The following is a 22,770-nucleotide window of genomic DNA, read 5'->3' on the forward strand; positions in this document are numbered from 1 at the left end:
AATATGAGACCTTGTGGACAGAAGCACAGACTAACAATCTTTTTGTCCCAAAAATTTTATTTGGTACATATATTTAATACATACTTTAAATAAAAGTTCATTTACTACTGGAAAGGGAAAAAAAAGAATCAACAAAAAGTCTTTTATTTTGTACTTTAATTTCTAAAACCAGCAGCTGTGAAGACACTGGCCCCACAGGATATGAAATTAATTAAGATATCAAAAATTTACATTACACTCATCAGGATAAAATATACAACTAAAGGGGTTATCTCCAGATGGATTTGAACTCTGATAGAAAGGTGTTGTTTTAACATCCTCTAATGATAAGCCTTAAGTGGAGAGGCATACTGAAAACATAGGCCTGACCATTAGATTGGATTACTGGATTTGTTATCCATGAATTAAGAATAATCTATTTTATCAATGGTTTGTGGTAGTGTACACATGGGCTAGAACTATGGACCTAAAAGTCAATGAAGGAGGTAGTCGGAACTATGTCCACAGAATTTCTCCTATATATCCCATATCAATTTTACTAGATCACAGCATGGAACTAATGGCTAAAGACAAAGATTGGGAAATGTCCTTTACACAAGGAACAAATTCCGACTCAAACAAAAAATAATAAGACATTTTATTCTCCAGCTCAAACAATAAAAATAAGACATTTTATTATATAACTAAATGACTTGCTGCCATTTATAATTCAGATGAAAATTTAAATGAATTTAACATAAAACTTGATACAATGGCAAAAACAACTTGTGGTTTCCAAATCAAATCAAAATTAGGTTTCTTCTGTATGGTACAGGAGTCGTCCTGACCATTTCAAATAAAGACCTGTTCAACAAAGGCAAACAAAACCAAATCCACATTGTCCAGGCCAATCCATGTTTTCTATTATGTCAAGTTGATGTTCTTGGTTTGTGTATACATGAGAATGCATGTCATCACTTTATCTTGAAACACCCCTGGAGTCTGGCATAGCATCGGTTACTGTTCTGTAGATAGTATCTAAAGTGGATAGGGCCTGTGATGCTATGTTCCACCTGTATAAATAGATGCATTGAAAAAGATTGAAGTTTTGGCACTGAACTTAAAAAAAAGGTGAAGAAAATATGATAGAAATTTTGGCATTAGATTTTCATGAAATTCTTAATGAAAAAAAAAAGACTGTTGTTATTTTCAAATCATAGCAGTGTGTGTGTGTTTCCTTGTTGTTTCCTCGTTTTCTTTTGTTATTGGTAAGGGTCTTCAGCAGCAAGGTGCTGAGCTGAGGACAATGCACAACATCAGTTTAATCAAAAGGTAATAACATTTTTCTTTCTAACTTTCTCTCAGCGCCATCTGAATCCACTACTGATACAATTATTATTGACCATTTTTACACTACTGATACAGTTGTTGGCAGGTTTACACTAGTGATACGGTTGTGGTCAGTTTTATACTAGTGATACAGTTGTGGACAGGACAATGATGCTTGTACAAAAAAACTTTTTTTTCAGTCAAAATGTAACATGGTTATAAGAAGGTTTTGTTCCCTCTTTCGCTTCAAAAAATGATATTTTTCAGACAAATTTTAGAAAATGACAGCTTCCTTTTTTTTATAAATATTTTGGATCTGAAACCCCCCCTTTTTTTTTATAAATTTCTGAATTGGAACTGTCTATGAAATTAACATTTAGATATTGAACTACTATTCAATGTTATATATACATAAGAAATACAAATAACAAAATACACTGATCTGATCATTAGTTAAATCCATTAAAATGAATACCTGTTCTAAAGGGCAATCGCTAATAATTGTCCCCCATTTCTTTGTTTTAAGTCCTTTATCTCTTAAACTGAAAATTGTAAACCAGTAAATTGTTCACTGCTTGGCTTTTGGTAGATGAGTGTCTCACTGGCAATCATACTACATCCCCTATTTTAATATTGAAGAAAAATCTTTTACCAAAAATATGAAAACCCTATTGATAGTTCGGAGTTATAATACTATATTCACATGTATAATATATGGACTGATTGGACTAATTGCTAGAAGGACGCGGGTATTGACTGACAAATGGACTAAGAGCGTGCAGTAAAATAGAATATGTTTGTTAAAAGACTGAATGTAAATGAGAGGCAGTTTTTGCCATAAAATTTTTAGATACAGTCCACTAGTATTTTTTCAGTACCAGGTACTGACATGTAATTTTTCTGCACAAAATTAATCAAATTTCCCAACAAAAAGAGGGGGGTTCCAACTGAATGAATGCAAATGAAGTGGCAGACTGTTCCATTTCAAAAGTGGATGATGATTTACATCAGACATAATCTACTAATTTTGGGAAATTTGGTTAAAAACATTTTAAAGAAATCAGGGTTCATTATACAAGAGGTTGGTAAAATCTAAAGTTCACAATTCATAACCAAATGTCAAGATAACAGAGTCTGGAATCCATTAAATCATTCCTAAAAGACATTAACCTCCAAAGACGTGCCAGGAGATCACATGATTAATGAGACTAAATTTGTATTAAATTGATCCCATCAGTCTTCCAATTAATAAAACAAACAAAGGCTAATTTAAATTAATGTGACCTTATAAAACAACAGAACAACAAAGACATAGTTTTATTTTAAAAGCAAATTAATTTGTTTGTAGTGACAAGATTTTTTTACTTCTTCATCTGTTTTACTGTACCTACATCTCTCTACAAATCTATCTTCACTAGCCAAGGGTTCTGGTCCTGTTCCCCCTCCCCTTACCCTTGGCAGATTGGGCTAGTATTTTTGGATCTTTATAGTATTGATTTCTATTGTTTGCAGTTATAGTTCGCTGTTGTACCGCAAAGATCCAAAATACTATCGTATTCTAAAGGGGGAAGGAAGTGAACCCTTGGCTAGTGAAGATGCTGCAAATCTTACTTGTGGTTAAAAAAAAACGAAATTAATTTCACAATACTATGAATGTCATGGCAGATGGACAGACACCAGTACCCTATTATATCATTACCACTTACCAATCTTACAAGAGATTCACAATGAAAATACACTTAATTAAGTGGTGATATTAAATACATTGATTTTGACATCCGATACCGATATAAAAACATGTTTTATATTCATTTGACCTTGGTGTCACAAAACTAGAAAAATCGTTTATATTCCTATTCAAAATATTACTAGCTAATTGAGAGATAATCAAAAAGACACATCTTGAATTTCATATGTACTATTTTTGCTTGTATAATGAGATTAAATATGTAATCAGATTTTTTTAGGTGTGGTCTATTGTCTTTGTCAGTTCTGAAGCTAAAAAAATTTAGGGGGTTCTGAGATGGTTTATTTGGACAAAATGTGCCTAACTTTGATAGTGCTTCAAAAAATTTGAAGTCTAGTTTTAGTAGATTTTAATGCTTTTCTTGCTTCCTGGGGAGGGATGCAGTATAACCTGAACCCCCAACTGACTAGCACATTTTTTTTTCAATATCAGCATACACGGTTGCTATAATATCAGATTTTGTTGGTGATCAGGAGGAACAATACTTAACCTTGTATTATTGTACCAAATGTTGACAAATATTTTTGAACCATAAATCAACCACAACATGTAAATTGTCATGTTATCATAAATTCTTGACTTTAATTGCATTGGCAGTTACAAAATATCAAGGAAGCTATTAAAAATGTCATATTTAAATAATTTATATAGGTCTACATATAGTTATGTAAACTTGTCAATATTTTAATATTGAGAACAAAAAGAACCAGACCTATCATGTCTATTTTGATGCTGATCAGGTGGCAATTTCCTTTGCTTTTTCTTTGCTATCTTTAAAAATTTTGTAAAATCTCATCAGCCATCTAGTTAGTGTAGCTAAAGGGCAGAGTATTAAATGTGTATCTTTTTCTGTGGTTGTCCTTATATTTTACATGTCCCCTAATCCCTAATTGTGAAATTTGAAGTTGCTTTACTCCTACATTAACTACTCTGGTGAAATTGAACTGCACACAAAAAAGAAAACAAGAAAACATAACTCTCATTATATTTGTCCAATCAAAAAGGTGATTCATTTAAGTATTTATTGTCAAACAAGCCTTTATCTTCTTAACTCTATCTCTTAGAAGAACTGTGCCCATAAAGTACACATGGCATATTCAGTGATTGGGGAAGGCAGGGCCCATAAAAGTTACAGGGTTTTTATTTAGAGTCCAGTCTTAAAAATGGCCCTGAAAATCTTACATTTTGTAAGCAATACTGAAAATGTCTCACAGAAAAAAATTATTTTACGACCCCTGGGCAGATGTGCACATTGATGCATAAGACAGTCACAAAAAGATCATTGCTTATCAATTTCCACTAAATGCCTCTTACTGTTGCACTGGACTTAAGGGTAATTATCATTTGCTTCTATACGCTTCCAACGAAATGCCATCTAAATACATAAAATGGCCTATATTTCTTTCAGTGAGAAGTTTCCTATTCTTGAAGTTCTGATGATTATGTATCTAGCAATGCAATAGTTCTATGGTTGGCTGTAATGTCGTAGGCTTATTGGCTATCGTTTAACTGACAGCTCTCTTAAACATTCAAACTTAGAAGAAAATTTTTTGGCTGAATCTGAAATGATATTTAAAACAGGATTTATCAAAGAATGGTGTATTTATTTTTTATTGATGAACAAGGAAAAAAATTCTATAAAAACCTTAAGTTTGATCTAGGCTATGCTGCATGGTCATACTCTAAAAAAAAGGGGGGTCTAATTCACAACTTAATAAAAAGGAGGGGTTTCGGCAAAAATTTTAACATTTTGCCCACATTTTCTACAATAAAACACGAAATTTTACAACAAAAAGGTTGATGGGCTGCCACTGGATTTGTCATTATAAATCTATAAATTATCATTAGTGATTAGAAATGAGATACCTTTCGTTCATATATAATTTATTCACACAGACTTGGATTGAAATGGATTACATAAATTGTATAATTTCCTTGTCGCAAATATATCTACAAAGACCAGCCTTAGTATTAACATGTCATACAATTAGATATCACCTTAGTCTATATAGAAGACTACAATGTACACAGACTAATTTGTAATTATCATGGTCCAACAGATTTCTCCAATTCATAATTTACAAGCAATTATTACTTTATCAGATCATTTAAATATAAGCCCTTCTAAGATTCATGCAATGAGATTCCTACTAAAATTGATAAAAGTTTTTTTGCAAAATGAATTTCCTGCCAGGACTAACATGATTTTTTACACAATTTCAGATTCATGTGAGCTTCACGTGAATAGAGCAAACAAAATTCATGACAGATTTCACATAAATTCAATTTTTTTTCACATGAAATTAAACAATATTAAGTGAATGTCATGTTCAGTTGATGTGAATTTTGTGTTAAACTCAATTTATATATTACAAGTATATATTTATATGAATTTTCACATGAAAATATTTGCTTGTTCAGTTCAAGTGAATTTCGTGTAAAACATATATCTATATGAATTTTCACATGAAGAATATTTGCCTGAGTTCATTTGATTTCTACTGCCTAATTATTATGATGAGTTATAGCCAAGTACAAAAACTACAAACTGAAGGTTCACATTGACAAGATTATGCTAAAAATGTCCTTTCCCACCATCATTTAAACAGAGACAAGATAATTTGTATTGTGGAGACAAAAATTGAATATTTTAATGTAAAATGCCATGTTATAATAATCACAAGATTCATCTTATAATTGTCTAATTATCTCCCCTGAATTATCTTGTCATGTGACAATATTTAATAGTTTAAATGATCCATTGTGCTTCTTTCTCAAATAACAAAAAAAATGAATTTTTAAGGACTGTCTCCTCCTTTGTAAAAGTTAAATCGATTGAAGTGTTGTGTTAAATATTTTGCAATGATCAAATACCAAATAATGATAAGAATAGGAGGTACTACATGACCCTAGCTTGTTTGCAAATGAAGACCAGGGTTTGTTAGGATAGAAAAATAAAAAAAAGTATTGCTTGCCAAATGGTGAAACCTCCAAGCTACTAAAGGTTTCTTTTTTGGCTATAACTCATCATGGTGTCAGAAATTCTGACATGGTGTTTCAATAGCCATAATTCAGGTGCAGATCCAAGGACAGGCGTGCCAGGCGCACGCCCCTTTAAAAATTAAGAGAAAAAACTTAATTTTTCGCCACAAGTTTCACCCCACAGTATGTTTTGCCTTGCTTTGCAAGGCATTTAATACAATTAACGCTCTCCCTGAACTCAAATCCTGAATCTGCCACTGTAATTGAAGTCATTTAAAAACAATTTTCAATTGTTTGTCTTTATAATACAGCTAAATTTTTTTTAGTGAAGCAAAGCAGAAAGATGCCAAGTTTAAGCAGTACAGCTCTGGGCATTAGTGTGATTTAGTTCCCTTTATCGATGGATAGACTGTTTTGTAATGTTCGCTGATAATGGTGTTATCTCATTAATACATAGAAACCTGTCTAAAGCAGACACCTAGCAGTCTGATGTACAGTTTAGACAGGTGTTAGGTTTACACAGGTACAAAGGACAAAAATGTCTGGTTTAGACATATTTCTGTTTTTTGTTTTTGTTTTTTTTTCTGTTCCCGGGCATGGGTTAATGTAGATCTCCTTCAGATATCAGATGTTTGAATAATTTTTTCTCTCATTTTAAGATCAGGCTGGGTATCAGAGCTGTTTGGGAAGACATAATGAATGTGATGCTACTGACATAATGTTTTTCCGGATACAATGGACCACAGAGTTTTGTATGCCCCCAGTCTGTTGTGTCTAGATCAACATTGACTCTATTTAAGTGGTACACTCATTATGTCTTCTCAAAAAGCTCCACATTCATTGAATCGGTGTGGTTGGTCATGTTCAGATACCCAGCGTGAATATTGTAAAATTGAAATTTACAATTCATTATAAAACACAATACTGCACAAAATTTAAAATTCAAGGTCAAGTTTTAACAAGCATCTTATATCTAAATTTTACAACAGAGAGTGAAGCTATAGTTAAAATGAAGACAAACCTGAAGAAATAACAGCTTTCCAAATGAAATCTGTAAAAAACTTCCAATATGTAAAATGGTGGAAACCTCATGCAGAAATTTTATCAAGCTTGATGTTTTTAAAAGCCACACACATTTTGAATCACTGGAAGAAAATACATTTCAATATAGTTACGCAATCTGTTTTCAAATATCATTCTTATATATACAGTGAAAACTGTCTAAACGAAACCCTGAGTTCACCGAAAACCTGTCTAAGCAAAACCCTGAGTTAACCGAAAACGTGTCTAAACAAAACCCTGAGTTAACCGAAAACCTGTCTAAACAGAACCCTGAGTTAACCAAAAACCTGTCTAAACCAAATCCTGAGTTCACTGAAAACCTGTCTAAATCAAACCTGGAATTAAGCGAAAGAGTAATCAAGGGAACCAAGGCTATAGTGGGGATCAAAAGAATGCAATCCAGGGACAAAGACCTGACATGGAAAACAGACATACACAACAAAAAACATACAGCAACCAAAATCATAAATACAAAGTAATGTAATAAACCTGTCTAAAGAAAACCCTGAGTTCACTGAAAACCTGTCTAAATCAAACCTGGAATTAACCAAAAACCTGTCTAAACCAAACCTGGAATCAACTGAAAACCTGTCTAAACCAAACCCTGAGTTAACCTAAAACCTGTCTAAAGAAAACCCTGAGTTCACTGAAAACCTGTCTAAATCAAACCTGGAATAAACCAAAAACCTGTCTAAACCAAACCTGGAATTAACTGAAAACCTGTCTAAACAAAACCCTGAGTTAACTGAAAACCTGTCTAAATAAAACATTGTAATCTAAATAGATTTATTTTATTACTCTGCTTACAAAAAATCATTCACTAAAATATCTCTGCTGACTCACTAGGTGCATGTCAATGAAAATTCATATTTCTAATTATCAGTATTGAAGGGTCCATAAGTCCAGCTTAGAACTGAACTCTGACACCTGCCAAGTGTCAAAATGAACTCTAAGTACCATTAATAACAATATCAATATGCCAATGGTTTAATATGCCAATACAGATGTCTTCAAACAATTTGAAATCCAGTATCATTTGTATCTTTTCATTATAGCTGGCACAATGTGACATTGGATAAGCCAGACACAGCTAGAAACAAATGAAGATAAAATAAATATATTACAATGAAAAAGAAAACATGAATGGAGAATGGGCTATTTATAAGTAGAAGTATTTATCTGTATTGAAATTGCTTGTAATTTCAGGATGTAGAAAACATGAAAAACATTACTAAGAGTCAATAATTTTTCTCTTGCACCTGAGTTAGATGACATCAATGTGTTCTGGGCTCTGCAGAAGAAAATAAATCTAGTTAGAAATTTGTATCAGGAGACTGATTGTAACCCAATATGCAATATGCAAATTTAAAAATCTTAATAAGGATTTAATCATCCAAATATAAATATCTGTGAAAAATTATACTGAACAAGCATTCTGACAGTATTGCTGATGCAATATAGTGTCCCCTTTCGGCCTTTGAACTCATTGCCCTTATGAGATTTTTTTTCATAAATGTGAACTAACAATGGATGGTGTTATTTTTTAACAATCAAGAGAAAATAACTCTTGAACAGCAAAAGCAAATTCCATCAAAATCAAACCTGAGCTTCATTTTACAGTAGATAATAACATTTTTGCATTACAGAAAGCTGCATAAAGACATTCTCTTTCTATCACCTGGAAAGTTGGAAAAAACTTCGCTATTATGAATTAAAGGGCAAATAATTCTAGAATGACAGCAGCAATCTGCATCAAAATGATGAAACATAAAATTTTATGTAATTTTCTATGTCAAAGGGCCATAAGTTCCATATAAACCATTTTGCCGCAATAATTTTTAAATTTAATTTGTAACTTGTCATGATAAGACTATATACAAAATATGAAATCAACTGGATGAGGCATTACAAAAAAAAGTCTGGAAAACCAAGTGTGACTGACGGACTGACAGACTGACTACGGACGGAGTGCAAACCTAAGTCCCCTTCGGCATTTGCGGAAGGGGACAATAAAAAATATATTTTAGAATCGGACTAAGCTTGTGAAAACTGAAGGCTGTTTATTTTTTTTCTGAAATGAAACATAATGGAAGTCTTTTTTTACCTAAATGTGATTTATATCCTTTAAAGCATGCTAGCTGCAGGGTTTGAGATTCTGGTATACACTGTCAAAAACAAACTATTAAAATACAACCTATGCCCCTCCAGACCACCCAACTGTTTAGGAAGTACTTTTTTTATAATACACCTTTTTATGATAATGAGTATTTAATTAACATCTGTATTATTTTAAACCTTTGTCACCTATTATACAAATTTTATATCAAACAATTTATGGGAAATTTACCATCACTTGCCATAATAAAGAGCTTTAAGGAGCACAGCATGATATGACCACAGCATGTTGAACTCGGTTCACAAATACAATTTTAGTTTTTGACACACATTAGCATGGGAATTTACAATTCATTATAAGACACAATACTGCACAAAATTCAAAATTCAATTAAAGGTAAAAAAGGCACTAACCATTTTTATGCTGAGGAGGGGCCTGGGATTTTTTTATGAAAAAAATAGTTATTCCAAATTTGAGCAAAAAAAAATGGAGTGGCACTTCTTAACCCCTTGAAAAGGGTAAACAAAGGTTGGTACTAAGGTTGGCTGGATAATTTTTTATCATTGGGTCTATACACATTAGCATTGAGACTGGGGATCTTCAGTTTGAACAACTGACTGCAACCATGTTTAAACTATCTGGATTATAAAATTCATTTGACATATAAACAACACTTTTATCACTTAATTAAATTTTGGATGGAAGGTAAGTTATTCACATTTATATTCAGGCCCTTAGCCAAGAATTATATAACTTACCACTATTTTCTCCACAAAGTTCAATATTTTTAGCTGATCTATCATTGTGAGAGCAGCTACAGACAGTTTTAACTTAATATTGGGGTGAGGGGTTTCTGTACCTATTATAAAACTGGGGACCTCTTGATTGTTATTTTTTTCACTCAACATAGGGAGGGGATGCAGGTAATTGACTTTTGCACACAGGCCTTAAGTACAATAATTATCTGAACACCTTTACCTGAATTGTCCCACTAAAGTTCAATGAAAACTATATTTATATCCAGTCTATAATTTAACTTGATCATTAACAATGACTAACTGTCTCACATCACATCACACTTTTACAGTGTAACTGACCACCTCTTAAATGGCATCAGACAGCTCATTGGTTAACCCAGTCAGTTATCTACCCCTGTCAAATAAATTACCTCTCCAATTAGAACTCTTTTGTGTGGAGATAAAGAACTACATTTTTGACCAGGGGTCAAAAGTCCACTTATCAAATACTCCTTTGTTTGCTAAGTCTCATGTTTGGAAAAAGATAATTTGATCTGCACAAAAATGTTGAATTAAAATTAATTGAAATTCAAGGCATAAAATTTTCACACACTCAATCAAGAAATCATTAATTCAGTACAAAGTGAAGTATGCAAGTATTCTCTTTCTCAAACATCAAGGGACTTCAAAAATTAAGAGGTGAAACCGCAAAAGGAGATGATACCTTATAAAAACCTTTATTCATGATTTATGTAAACCTAAAATTTTATTCAAAATCAACTGCAGCTACCTGCATGTTTGTACTTTAAAATTGTCTTCTAAGCTTAATTTTAAAGTAGTGATGCTTAGTCTGGCATTTATATCATTTACATGTATTTTTGAAGATAATAAGGATTTACAATTATCGTCATACGGACATATTATTTCAGAATGATTATACCAATCAGTTTTAGGATGACATCACACCAATAGAGAGAATGAAAACTATTGAAGAACTAAACCATATCAAATTCAGACACTGTCTATGGTAGAGACAATTCATGGTATAGAAAAACCCATGGAATAAACCATGATTTTTCAGTCTGAACATGCTATCACCCTTTCTGTATATAGATCATTATTTTTGATAAAATTTTATTCATCTACCACTACAATCAACCAAATCAAGAACGATAACTCTTGCAAAAAACAATTTCATGTACAATCTACATGTATATAATGTTTACCTTAAAACTGGTTATGTGGACTGTAAATGTCTCTGTACAAGAAGCAATAGTGTATTAAGTGGGTTTTTGACATGGAAGAATAATCAAGGGAACCAAGGTTATAGCGGTAATCAAAAGAATGTAATACAGGGACAAAGACCAGACATGGAAAACAGACATACACAACAAAGAACATAAAGTAACTAAAATCATACATACAAAGTAACAAAAGCAAATGAGCAACTCAGACTCCACTAAAAACTGGGAGCATGGACCAAGTGCCCCGGTAGAGTAAGCGTCCTCTGCTTTTCTAGAAACACCCGCCAAGTTGCCCATAAAAAGTCATTAGAATATTAATTGAAAACATTTGAAGAATCACCTCCTGATCAATTTTCATAAACACTGCAACTGAAAAACAGTACTATATAGAGCTTAAAATAATTTTTTAAGCACACTGATGCCCTACATTTCCTAAACAAAATGAAATTAAAACACAGAAATTAATATCATCTGGCCTTAGCCTTTGTAATTCCCACCTTGCCATAATTAAATAATATAATTAATTGTATAAAACTGATAGCCATCATATTCCAATTCGTTGCAACTGGTAATACTAGAAATGCAGATTTATGCATGTTTTCCACAATTCAGTTAAATATGCATTGAGACAAAGACAATTATCTCACAGCTATAACACATCATGCCATCCCTAACAATAATTTAACCACAGATTTACACACTGTTATTTTATGCATTTCAATTAGCAGTATTCACTTAAAAATAAAATTCTCCTGGATCCATCCCTACAGAGCTGTTACATCCAGACAAACTCATTAGTAAGCATCTAAACTAGAAAAAAAAGTCAAGTTTATGAAAAACTGGTGAAAATAATCAAATTACGTAATAGGGCCATATTTCATAATGACTGCATCTTTCTGCATCTGTTATATCAATTTCCTCCTACAAAATCTAAACATTTAGCATTTCAAAAGGAACATAAAACTGGCTAGCTGAGATATAATGGCTAATAGATATGCCAGACACCTACAGTACAATCAGTATTTATAGAAATTTAGACAACTTCATTTTTAGACCATTTTGAAGCAATACATTCAATGTGTTATTCCTCACCTTTTTGACTGCCATTTAAATCATTATTCCTTAGAAATCTCTTTGGTAAGACCATGATAATGCAAATTGCAATGTAACTTTAAATATTAATAGATAGGATCCAATATCTTTTTGTTGAAATGTGAATCTGTTGGCCATAAAATATTTTCAATTAATTTTCTAACTAGTTTGTAGAATACTCCAGCAATACTAGAGGTTGTCAGCCAAGCTTTATTTTGGTTGGGTTATGGAGGAACAGAATCAAAACTTCTTACATTAAAGGGGTAGCCTGTAAACTGAAGTCATTACATTTACATAAATATCAATGACCCAATGTCAAGCAGTCTGAAAGTAACAGTTATCTCCCTTCATAAAAATCCATCAGGGTAACAAACAATTAAATCAGCCCATAGCCCAAGTTCATTCTTAAACTTCTTGATAAAAGAGGGCATTTTACTAAGACATCTATGTTCACAGCTTTTTCAATTCTTGTGATACCAACAAAATGTAAAGCAACATTTCACCACAAGTGCATGAATTTTACCATTATAATATCATTGATCCAATATTTTTTATTTTTCTAAAATTCCAAAAAAAAATCTCAGTTTTACCATTAAAATACTCGGGCAAAATACAGCCAAGCCCAAGTCCTCATCATAGCATATGAAGAGATGCAAGATGACTAGATTTGATTTGCCAAAAACACCTTGGCTGACAAAGCCCAGTTGAGCAGCAAGTATTGCTTGTGTCGATTTCTGTGGTTCCAGCTTTGTGTGGCACAATTCAAACAAATTGCACATATTTCAAATGCCCATGTCAAAAATTTAACTCCTTGATTCAAAATTACATGAAAAACACATATTAAAATGCTTAGCATCCAAACTTTTTTTTGTTTTTAGTAAAAACAAGTCACAACCAAAACATCCCACATTTGTCAAATAACCATGAGTTACCTCCCCTTTCCAACCACAAAATAAATCATAAGTTTCTCCATCTTAAAACCAAATGAAATCACAAGGTTTCACTGTACCGAATTGTAGTAAATACCCATCCAGCTTAGAATTGCATTATATTCCCAGTAGGAAACTTTAGATCTTTGCATTAGAACTGATAGTGAAATGATTACAAGCTGAATTCAAATTAAAAAAAATTAATGTTACTTTTGAGAGTTTTGGTTAATTGCTGTTTTCAAGATATACATAGAATTTATGCTGCACAACATAAAGGGTTAAGTGAAATTCTATTGTAAAGGGCTTATTGTGCAGTTCTTATATTAATTTTAAGTATCAAAAATATGTTAACTTTCATAAATTATAACTCATAAGAATTTATGAAAAAATAAGTACTTTTACAAGAATAACTTTAATCAGAAATAATTCATTGACCAAGAAAGGCAGTCGTCAAAAATACGATTTGGACTAAATTGTATTCTCCATAATTTTACTGTGTATGAATGATTTCAGTATACTATAAAATGTAGATTAGGGAATGTTTTTCATCTGTGCCCCATAAAGTCACCAGGTCTTGCATTGAAAGTCTCAAGTTCCCATGTATGAAAATCCATTAGACTATCGCACAAAGTAGGTTTGTCCAGGAAACCTTAGAAGACTTACTCAGCTAAAACCCATAGTGATAAAACTTTAAGCCACTAGACAACCTGGAGTTAAAGTTTAACTTCAATAACTGAGAAAAATAATCATTTTTATTACTGAAATTTAAAATAATTTCTTGCTATTTTTTTATAGCTCAATTTTTTTTTCTCCACAATTAGTTACCAATGAGGAAAGTGAAAAATAGTGTTTTATTTATACAGTAAGAAAGTACATGTTAGGGGGAGCCCTAATTTTGGCATTAGCCTCAAAATTAGGAAAGAGAAATACGAGGCAGAGTATAAACAAAACTGACATAAGCCATGTACCATAATCTAGATGGACAGACAGACAAATGAAAAAATGGATGGAGGAACACACAAAAGGATGAATAGACAAGGGTATATTCAAGATCCCCTGACTTCTAGTGATAGGGGCAAATAAATTGGTATCAACAATTTATTTAAATGATACACAGGCCCTTACATATGAAGTATCAAAAGAATTTGTGTGGACAGACAAACAGACTGCAATACAACACAAAACAGATAGAAACATTTTAATCCAACTACCAACAGGAAAACAGGTGTTGGAGAACAACATTTTACTGACACCCTTAAGCCAGTTATAACCTGCCAATTTATCTATAGACAACCTCAACATGGACAGATCCATTGACAGATTTCAGGTTAGGGAGGCATATATAAAATTAAAGACTGAGTGAAGCAAAATCGTAGACATTTTTGGCTGGTAGTCATTGTGTATCAAGATCAAGATTTCATGCAAAACAATTTTTTTTCATTTTTATCCCTGGCTGGCTTTGCTTTGATCCATACTCCAGTAAGAAAACAATCTGACCAATGGCAATCAAGAATAAAAACTTTAACCAAAATAAATATAAATATCAGACTTCCCATTAACATTGAACAATATATAAAACTCTTACACACAAATACTGTACAAATTTTACCCAGTTTATAAATATTGACTAAAAAGATTTTCTCACCTGAGTCAATTCAGGTAAATTTGGTGATTAGCTAAAGAATAGATCAAAGAAAAGGTAATTGAAAGAATTTATCTCTTTAATACACAACAGAATAGCTTTGTTGACAACCATAAATTTATGAATTGTTCTACATAAGATTCAGGCAGTTAGCATACTGGTATACTAATTATTGTAGAAATATAGAATCTACAATGACAGTGAGTTGATTTATGGAAATTTTCAAGATATAATTTCATAATCAACAAAATATGTTTGTTTGTTTGTTTGTTGGGGTTTAACGTCCGAGCAGCAATATTTCAGCTATATTCAGACGATCAACAAAGTTGAAGACTGTTTCTTTTAATTTTTCCAAACGAGATCTTAGATGACATTCAGTATCCATGTCAGGGTAGAAATTATAGCTATGGTCTGTCCATAATGTCAACTACTGTCAAGAGAGAACAATGTTTGATTTCTCATAATATTACATTCGACCAATGAGATTTTATAGACAATGCGAATCTTGAATCACTCTAGAGAAGTTTGAAAATTGATTAAAAATAAAAAATATATTTTATTTGTCGTTTTAAATTAGGGGATTGGAGAACCAGTATGGGACCTGGGTCTACACCTAAAACTAAGATATGGCTTTACATTCAGGTTCAATTATATAATGCATAATATTTTTTTTAGTGTTTTTAAATATTCCTCATCCTTTTACTCTAAGAAGGTTGATGACTTTGGTTAACTTTCTAGTGAAATCAACAGCCCCCTCAAGATTTACAATTTACAATTGACTGAATGGCTGATCAATTAATTGGTTGATTTGTTAATTAATACATGTATATTCTAAGCCCACTGACATGGGTACCATTATAGGTAGAGTACCTATTCAATGTAAAAAAAAACACAGTATATGAATGATTATACATTTTGTAAATGTATCATACATGAGAAGTCATATAACTGCATTTTCTTTGAAGAATTTTGACAAAGAACATTAGCTAATATTATGTAAATAGATTTAGCAGTAAAACTGTAAAAAAAAAGGAATTAATCATTGAAGCAAATTTAACTTACAAAAAAAACAGCCATTACAGAAAAAAAACATTGTAAAAAGAATTAACCATTAAAATATGACATGTAAAACCACTAAAGGCTAATGTGTTGCCATAAAGTAAAAAAAAAAAAAAACAAACAAAATTTTAAAGCAGGTATTTGATGACATATAAATTAGGTCTATGGTCTGAAATTCTACCAAAAAGCATATTTGATAAAACAAGAACAAAAACCTAAAGACATACTGGCAATTAATACATCCAGAACATTTGATTGATTATGAAAAAAAAATTTTTTTAAACCTAAAAATTTATGAAAAATGCAAAAGAATGTCAGTTATGCCTTATCAGATTTTACAATGGGGATATTCCTATTAAAAACACCTTAGCATTTCAATATTTTGAATGAATACTATTAAAAAAAAAAAAAAAAAGAACCATTAGTCCAGAGGAAGGTTACCAGACCCATACTAAAGTCTGTACTAAAATAATTTGGACTTGTTTGATACAAAATAATCTTCTAGTCCATGTATAAACAGGATATGTCATATTCTGTTTGTTATTGTATCAAGAAAACTTCAATCCGCTCACTGGTTAATGGGTACATGGTCAAATTTATCAACATTGTGCTTCTAAGATATCTGGTCCATTTTAACATCACCCAAGTCTAATTGATTTTAATACTGTAAACACACTCTGAGGTGTGTTAGGTAATAAGTTTCATGGTTTTTGTGGTAAGGTCAGGCTATTAAATTTAATTTTTGGCAGGATATTCATTTTTATTATCATATATCTGAAAGGTTTATTTTCAAATCCCTATTTATTTATTTTTTTTGGTCAGAATTTCGACCCCATTGCCATAGAGCAATACACTCCAAATTTCACAAATTTCATTGGTAAAATTCCCAGTTATGACTTGAAAAATCATTTCAAGATTTGCATAGGATTAAAATTTATTTAGGTGTACAAAAATCCTCTCTCTACTATCCTAGTTTGTCATCCAGACTTAAATCCAATGGAAACTGTAACAGTCCCCAACAAGGATTTTATCTGGAAAATTACATTAAAAATACTGTATAAAAATCCTTGCCCTCACAAGGTTTATATTTCCCAAAGTTACAATTTTTGCACTCTGTTTACCAGTTGCACGAGCCCCAGACCTCCTCCCAAATACAGGAGGAAAATCACTGAATATACAAAATTGATTTTCAAAAGTGGAAGGTCATAGACTTCCAAGTTTCAAATAAATGATCAACCCGAAGAAACAAGAAGTCCCCAAGTGTCAATGACACTGACCTATGTTAGTGAAACTTCAAAGGTCCAGAAATGGATGACCATGGACCTTAACCACCACTAATTTGAACCTGTGATAAATTAAACACATTAGATTTATAATGAACCAAATATTTTGAATTAGATTAAACCATTTCCATAGCAATGATGGCACAAATACTTGGGAAAAATGCCGCATATATATCATGCATGTACCTTAAAACACATGTGCACATGTGTGGCACTTTGGCCTGTGTACCTGAGGCATGAATGGGGATGACCAGCACCCCTTTTTTCCACAACAAGCATTTCTTTCTTTTCTATTTTGTTTCATTTGTCACATAAAAATATTGTTGACAGTTTCTAGACCTTTTTTTCGGAAATGCAACAAAAAACACATCCAGTCTATCACTGAAGATAAAATAAATCAGTGTACATGTACTTACACAAACTAATTTTCATAAATTAAAAAAAAACAGTATCAAGTGTAGTGTTCCCTCATACCGGTAGTAGTTATTACTTCCTGAAATAAAGTGAAATTTCCCACTGATTGTCTTTCAGTTGTTATGTATAAATCCACAAACCCAACCCATTATTCTTTTATTAAAAGAAAAAAAAAACATTACAAAAGATACTTTCATCAAACAAAATTGTCTTCTTCACATATAGCTGACACCTTAATTGTAATTTACACCTGTACAACAGGTAAAAAACAGGTATTCTTTGTAGTTTAATAGGGTTGGGTGATGCTCCTTTTTTATCTAAACTTATGATCTTAACATGTCACTAAGTAATTTACAATGTAAAAAGAATGTGTTTTTTTTTCATGACACAATTTCGCATCAGTGGGTGGCAAGACTTTAAATTTGTTTCCAAAATTCATATTTAAGTTTTTACCATGACCTGAGAACAATAGCTTCTAAAGTAACAGTATAAATTACTTTATTATCTTGTTTATTTATAATACATTTCATAGACAGACCAAAGGGGACCCATTGGTTTATTATGTAGAAAATTACTGGAAATTACTGCCATCACCCCCATCTGAATTACTGCAGAAACTCCCATCTGACTTACTGCAATCACCCCCCATCTGGCTTACTGCATTCACCCCCATCTGACCTACTGCAGTCAGCCCCATCTGGCTTACTGCAGCCACCCCCATCTGACTTACTGCAGCCACCCCCATCTGGCTTAATGCAGTCACCCCCATCTGACTTACTGCAGCCACCCCCATCTGGCTTAATGCAGTCATCCCCATCTGACCTACAGCAGTCAACTCCATCTGACTTATTGCAGTCACCCAATCCGACTTACTGCAGTCACCCCCATCTGACTTACTGCAGTCACCCAATCCGACTTACTGCAGTCAACCCCATCTGACTTCAGGACTTGCCACTGTCAGGTAACAGACTTAATTCAAAAGCAGTGGTGGATCCAGAGATTTTAGAAAGGGGGCTCTCTGGCTATTATTTGCTCATTTTTGCATAAATTCTGCACTATATTCCCAGAACCATCCCCCTAACTGGAACTGCCATTCAAAAAGGCAGTGAATGTTTTTAATATTTCAAATTACACAAAGTTTTTCTCTAAGCAGTAATTACTTTTGTCTAAGCTTACTGGTTCTTCAAATATGTCAACACTTCTGACTCCATAAATAATTGATTGAAACATGTAAAAGAAGTGAAATAAATGCAGTTTCCCGTGTTGTGCTAAGTATACCCTTACTCAAACAGGAAATTGACATCAGACAGAACCCAAAATCATTTACAAGGTATGCCCTATCCATATAAAGCCACACCAAATTTGTCATCAATCCATCTGTTGGAAACCAAGAAAATTACAATGAAATTTGGACAGGAGGATGGAATGGCAGAGAAACCAACAATTTAATTCCAATATACCAACTACTCATTGAATGGGGGTATACTTTAAAGATCTGGAATCAGTTTGGACTTAAAAAAAGTTAGCAAAGATATGGTTTATGAAAATTCTGAGGGGTTGAAGGGTTATGCCATCCTGATTAAGGGATCAGGTTGTTAAAATAACAAGAGATCAGAAAAATATGGAATAGTTCCATCAAACAATGATGTTTAACCAATCCAATAGGTAGAAGTTTGTTCCATGAATTTCTTACTCATTTACTACAGTCAAAAACAGTTCCATATTCAAATAAAACCTTATTTCTAGAAAACTGACCCCTCTACAATGGATTTTTTACAATTCTGAAGTTTGGTTATCAATTAAGTGTGACCTAATAAAATAAAAGAAAAATTTATTCATCAGTTTTGCATTGAAGTTGTTCCTTTTCAAACATTTTGTCAAATTAAATAGGTCAGGAAAAGAAATTATTATAAAAATGCTAATTATATTCATAAAACATCACGAAGACACGTTCCAGAGTGACCTAAAGCATTTATTGGTAAGTACATTTGTATCTTTACATCTGCAAATTATACTTTTTTATACTTAAAATGCATGTAAACAAACTATCAACAAAATTTCATTGCAATTTAATTCATTTCCATATCATACTGTAGCATGCCAGAAGGTAGAAGATAGATTGAGGCTCAAAAAGGTACATCCCAAATCAAGGGCTCCATAGAGGGCTGGAGTTTACTTAGGCCAAAGAAAAGGATAGCTTCATTTCCTGCTACCAGCAAAAAAAGGGTAGGTAGGTAGGTAAATATTTTATTCTTCAAAAACTTTTTTACATTGAGTTAATGGGGAAACAAACAGACTTTAAACAGTATTTGAGCCTAATGGCCATAAAATATTTAGGGTAGGTAGGGTAGCAGGAAACATACTATCTTTTTTGGCCTTAGTACAACTTCATGAAATAGCAAGGCATGAACTTTGCCTATATGTATTGGGTTCAATTTTGTGTTTTTACTAGTTCTGAGGAAATAAGAAGTTTAAGCAGACTCACTTTCCTTATTGATTTAATTGTCTGAATATAGCTGAAATATTGCTGCTCGGACGTTAAACCCCAACAATCAATCAATCATTATGGATTTAAAATATATAAACTCTTTGGTTGGATTATCTCCCCTTTTAAGCAACTGATAATAATAGTAACAGCAAGAACCTATATTGGACAAAGAAATAAAATATATGTTCAAGTAAGAGTCAGGCAGGTGGTGATACATGTAAAAAAAACTTTTTTTTTCAGTTTTGAAATGCATTCAACACATTTAGACACAAGACTCTTTACACAAAAAATAGTACTATGATGGCATGGTAATCTGTTACATTAGAACCAGCCAGGAACTATTGTAGACATGCTACAATTATTTAGATCATTACTATCAAAGGTTCATTCACTATCCATCTGCAGTACTGCACAGCAGATGGGTTGTGAATACTTCACATTGTAGATATATACATCTTGTAAAATGTTAATACAGAGAGACTTGTAGCAAGTCTTGAACTTTAGCAGTGCATTACTAACAAATTTCAGTCTTCCCCTTCCTACATCCATATTATACAATGCAGATGTATTATCTGTATAAAGGTGCTTTAAATGTATTTTAGTTATAAAAAAGCTCTGCACAAATGCAACTTTACTTTAAATTTTCAGTTTTTCAAGAAATTGTCATTGCTAATAGTGCACATATGTTGCTCAAAAAATAAATATGAAATCCCAGTGTAGCCATTGTACTTTAAAATTAAAAAATAAGTGTTTCTTAATCTCATATCATATTTCATTTCTCTGGGGCATTTCAAAATTAAGATATAAAATGTTATTCCAATATTTTTTTAATATGTATATTGTAATAAACTAAAACATTTTAATATCAGATTCACTTATGTTATCAGTACTGAACAAGTTCAATTTTACCTTACCCGTATATACAGAATCAATTTAATCAAAATTTCCCAAAGTCATTAAATAGCAAATTTGACCTTTCAACATATATAGTCCCTAACTATCACTTCAACAAACTGTACAATGCCATGCTTTTTCAAACCTGTTACACTACACCAAGCCATCAACAGAGGCAATGGAACCTATCCCCAATATTATTTAAAAAAATCATTATAATAGGCAATCAAAAGGGCCACATACACACCCCTGGTATATCACTAATACAACAAGAAACTATGCCAAGTTTTACACATACTTAGCCCTCTATCATAATACTAAAACATGTAGCACTATACCATGTCACATAGGGCCAATTTCACCTGTAAACACACCAAATCCTCTCTCGTATTAAAAACCAGAAGCACTGTTATACCATGTTGTTAAAAGGGCCAATTTCATCTATATACAGACATTTGTACTACCTCAATTCTCTTGCATTACTAATACATTTAGCACAATACCATGTCATTAAAAAGGTAAATTTCACCTATACACATACCATGTCAGCTTTCATATTACTAAAGCAAGTAGTACCATGGCATTAAAAGGACCAAATTCACCTACACACATACTTAGTCCTCTATTATTACTAAAACAAGCAGTACTATACCATGTCATTAAAAGGGCCAATTTCACCAATACATATACTTAGTCCTCTAGTATTACTAAAACATGTAGCACAAAACTATGTCATTAAAAGAGCCAATTTCCCCTCTACATTTACCAAGTCCTTCAGTATCATAAAGACAATCAATATTATACCTACTTAATGATTCAGCTGATGTAAAGTTTCGCCACGCTTGTAAAAAACCACATACCAACACCTCTGCCTGAAGGATGGATGCCTGACTGCAATAAAAACGAACAAAAGAATTAATTTAATTACTACATCTAGGGGCATAGATCATAAAATATGAGTTTTGTTTTAAATACTTATGAAGATAAATCATACTTCCTTTATTTCTTCCACTTTTTGAACTTTTGATAAAAATTTATAAATTGACTCAACCCATGGGTTGGACTTTATTGTGATCCTTATTTCTGTCTGTCTTTTCATCTGTTGTTCACATCTTTGGTGCAAATATGATAACTCAAGAATCATTCCACCAAATCATTTCCTTATTCTTCAGATCAACATGAAATTGATGCTATACACCAATCCCCTGTGCATATCCCTCCAGAACAAATTCCCCAGAAACCATTTAGGAAATCCAGTAAGTCAGTTATATGGGAATAAAATGAGAGGAACACAATGGCATCATGGGATAATAAATTTGTGGAAGTTTAATCAAATTATATTCAGAGGGTTCAGAGGAGTTATGAATTGGAAGGTCTCACTTGCTTTGCCAATAACAAAGTCAATGTTTTACATCTGGAAACCCCGAAAGACATTAAAAAAGAAATAAGAGATTCACAATGTCATCATGTGATAAAGAATTTGCAAAAGTTTCATAAATCTTTATTTCACAGTTTCATGGAATTGCAGATAAGAACTTGGGAATGGAAGAATGGACAGACAAACGGATAGAGGAATGGCTGGACAAATAGTATGATCACTGTATTCGTGTGTCTTTGTGTGTGAGTGGGAGGAAGGGGGGTATGATTATAAATGAACTTAGAATACTGTTTATTTAGCATGTACCTTCATTAGTTGTTGCTCTAGGCCTAAAATTTTAATGTGAGCGTTACTCTGATAACTAGATCAATTTTCTCCAATTCAAATATATTTGA

General features: G+C 32.3%; 1 long non-coding RNA gene across 4 annotated transcripts in view; it reads right to left on the reverse strand.

Annotated features, from left to right (window-relative positions):
- Positions 1–620: 620 nt before the first annotated feature.
- The window catches only part of LOC148599419 (uncharacterized), a 44,353-nt gene continuing 22,203 nt past the window's right edge, over positions 621–22,770 (reverse strand). Inside the window, exons 2-6 of one of the 4 annotated variants that reach the window (XR_015918240.1) lie at positions 21,806–21,888; positions 7,059–7,088; positions 4,370–4,615; positions 1,784–1,930; positions 621–1,052 (exon numbers count right to left, since the gene is read on the reverse strand). This is a non-coding gene — a long non-coding RNA (uncharacterized LOC148599419). Of the gene's footprint in view, positions 1,053–1,783; positions 1,931–4,369; positions 4,616–7,058; positions 7,214–21,805; positions 21,889–22,770 lie in introns of those variants that run through there. The other 3 variants (XR_015918241.1, XR_015918238.1, XR_015918239.1) reach the window with 3 other exon arrangements.

This window comes from Perna viridis, chromosome 13 (genome assembly GCF_037379345.1).
Source record: "Perna viridis isolate PV_CMFRI_1.1 ecotype Kerala chromosome 13, ASM3737934v1, whole genome shotgun sequence".
Classification (NCBI taxonomy): domain Eukaryota; kingdom Metazoa; phylum Mollusca; class Bivalvia; order Mytilida; family Mytilidae; genus Perna; species Perna viridis.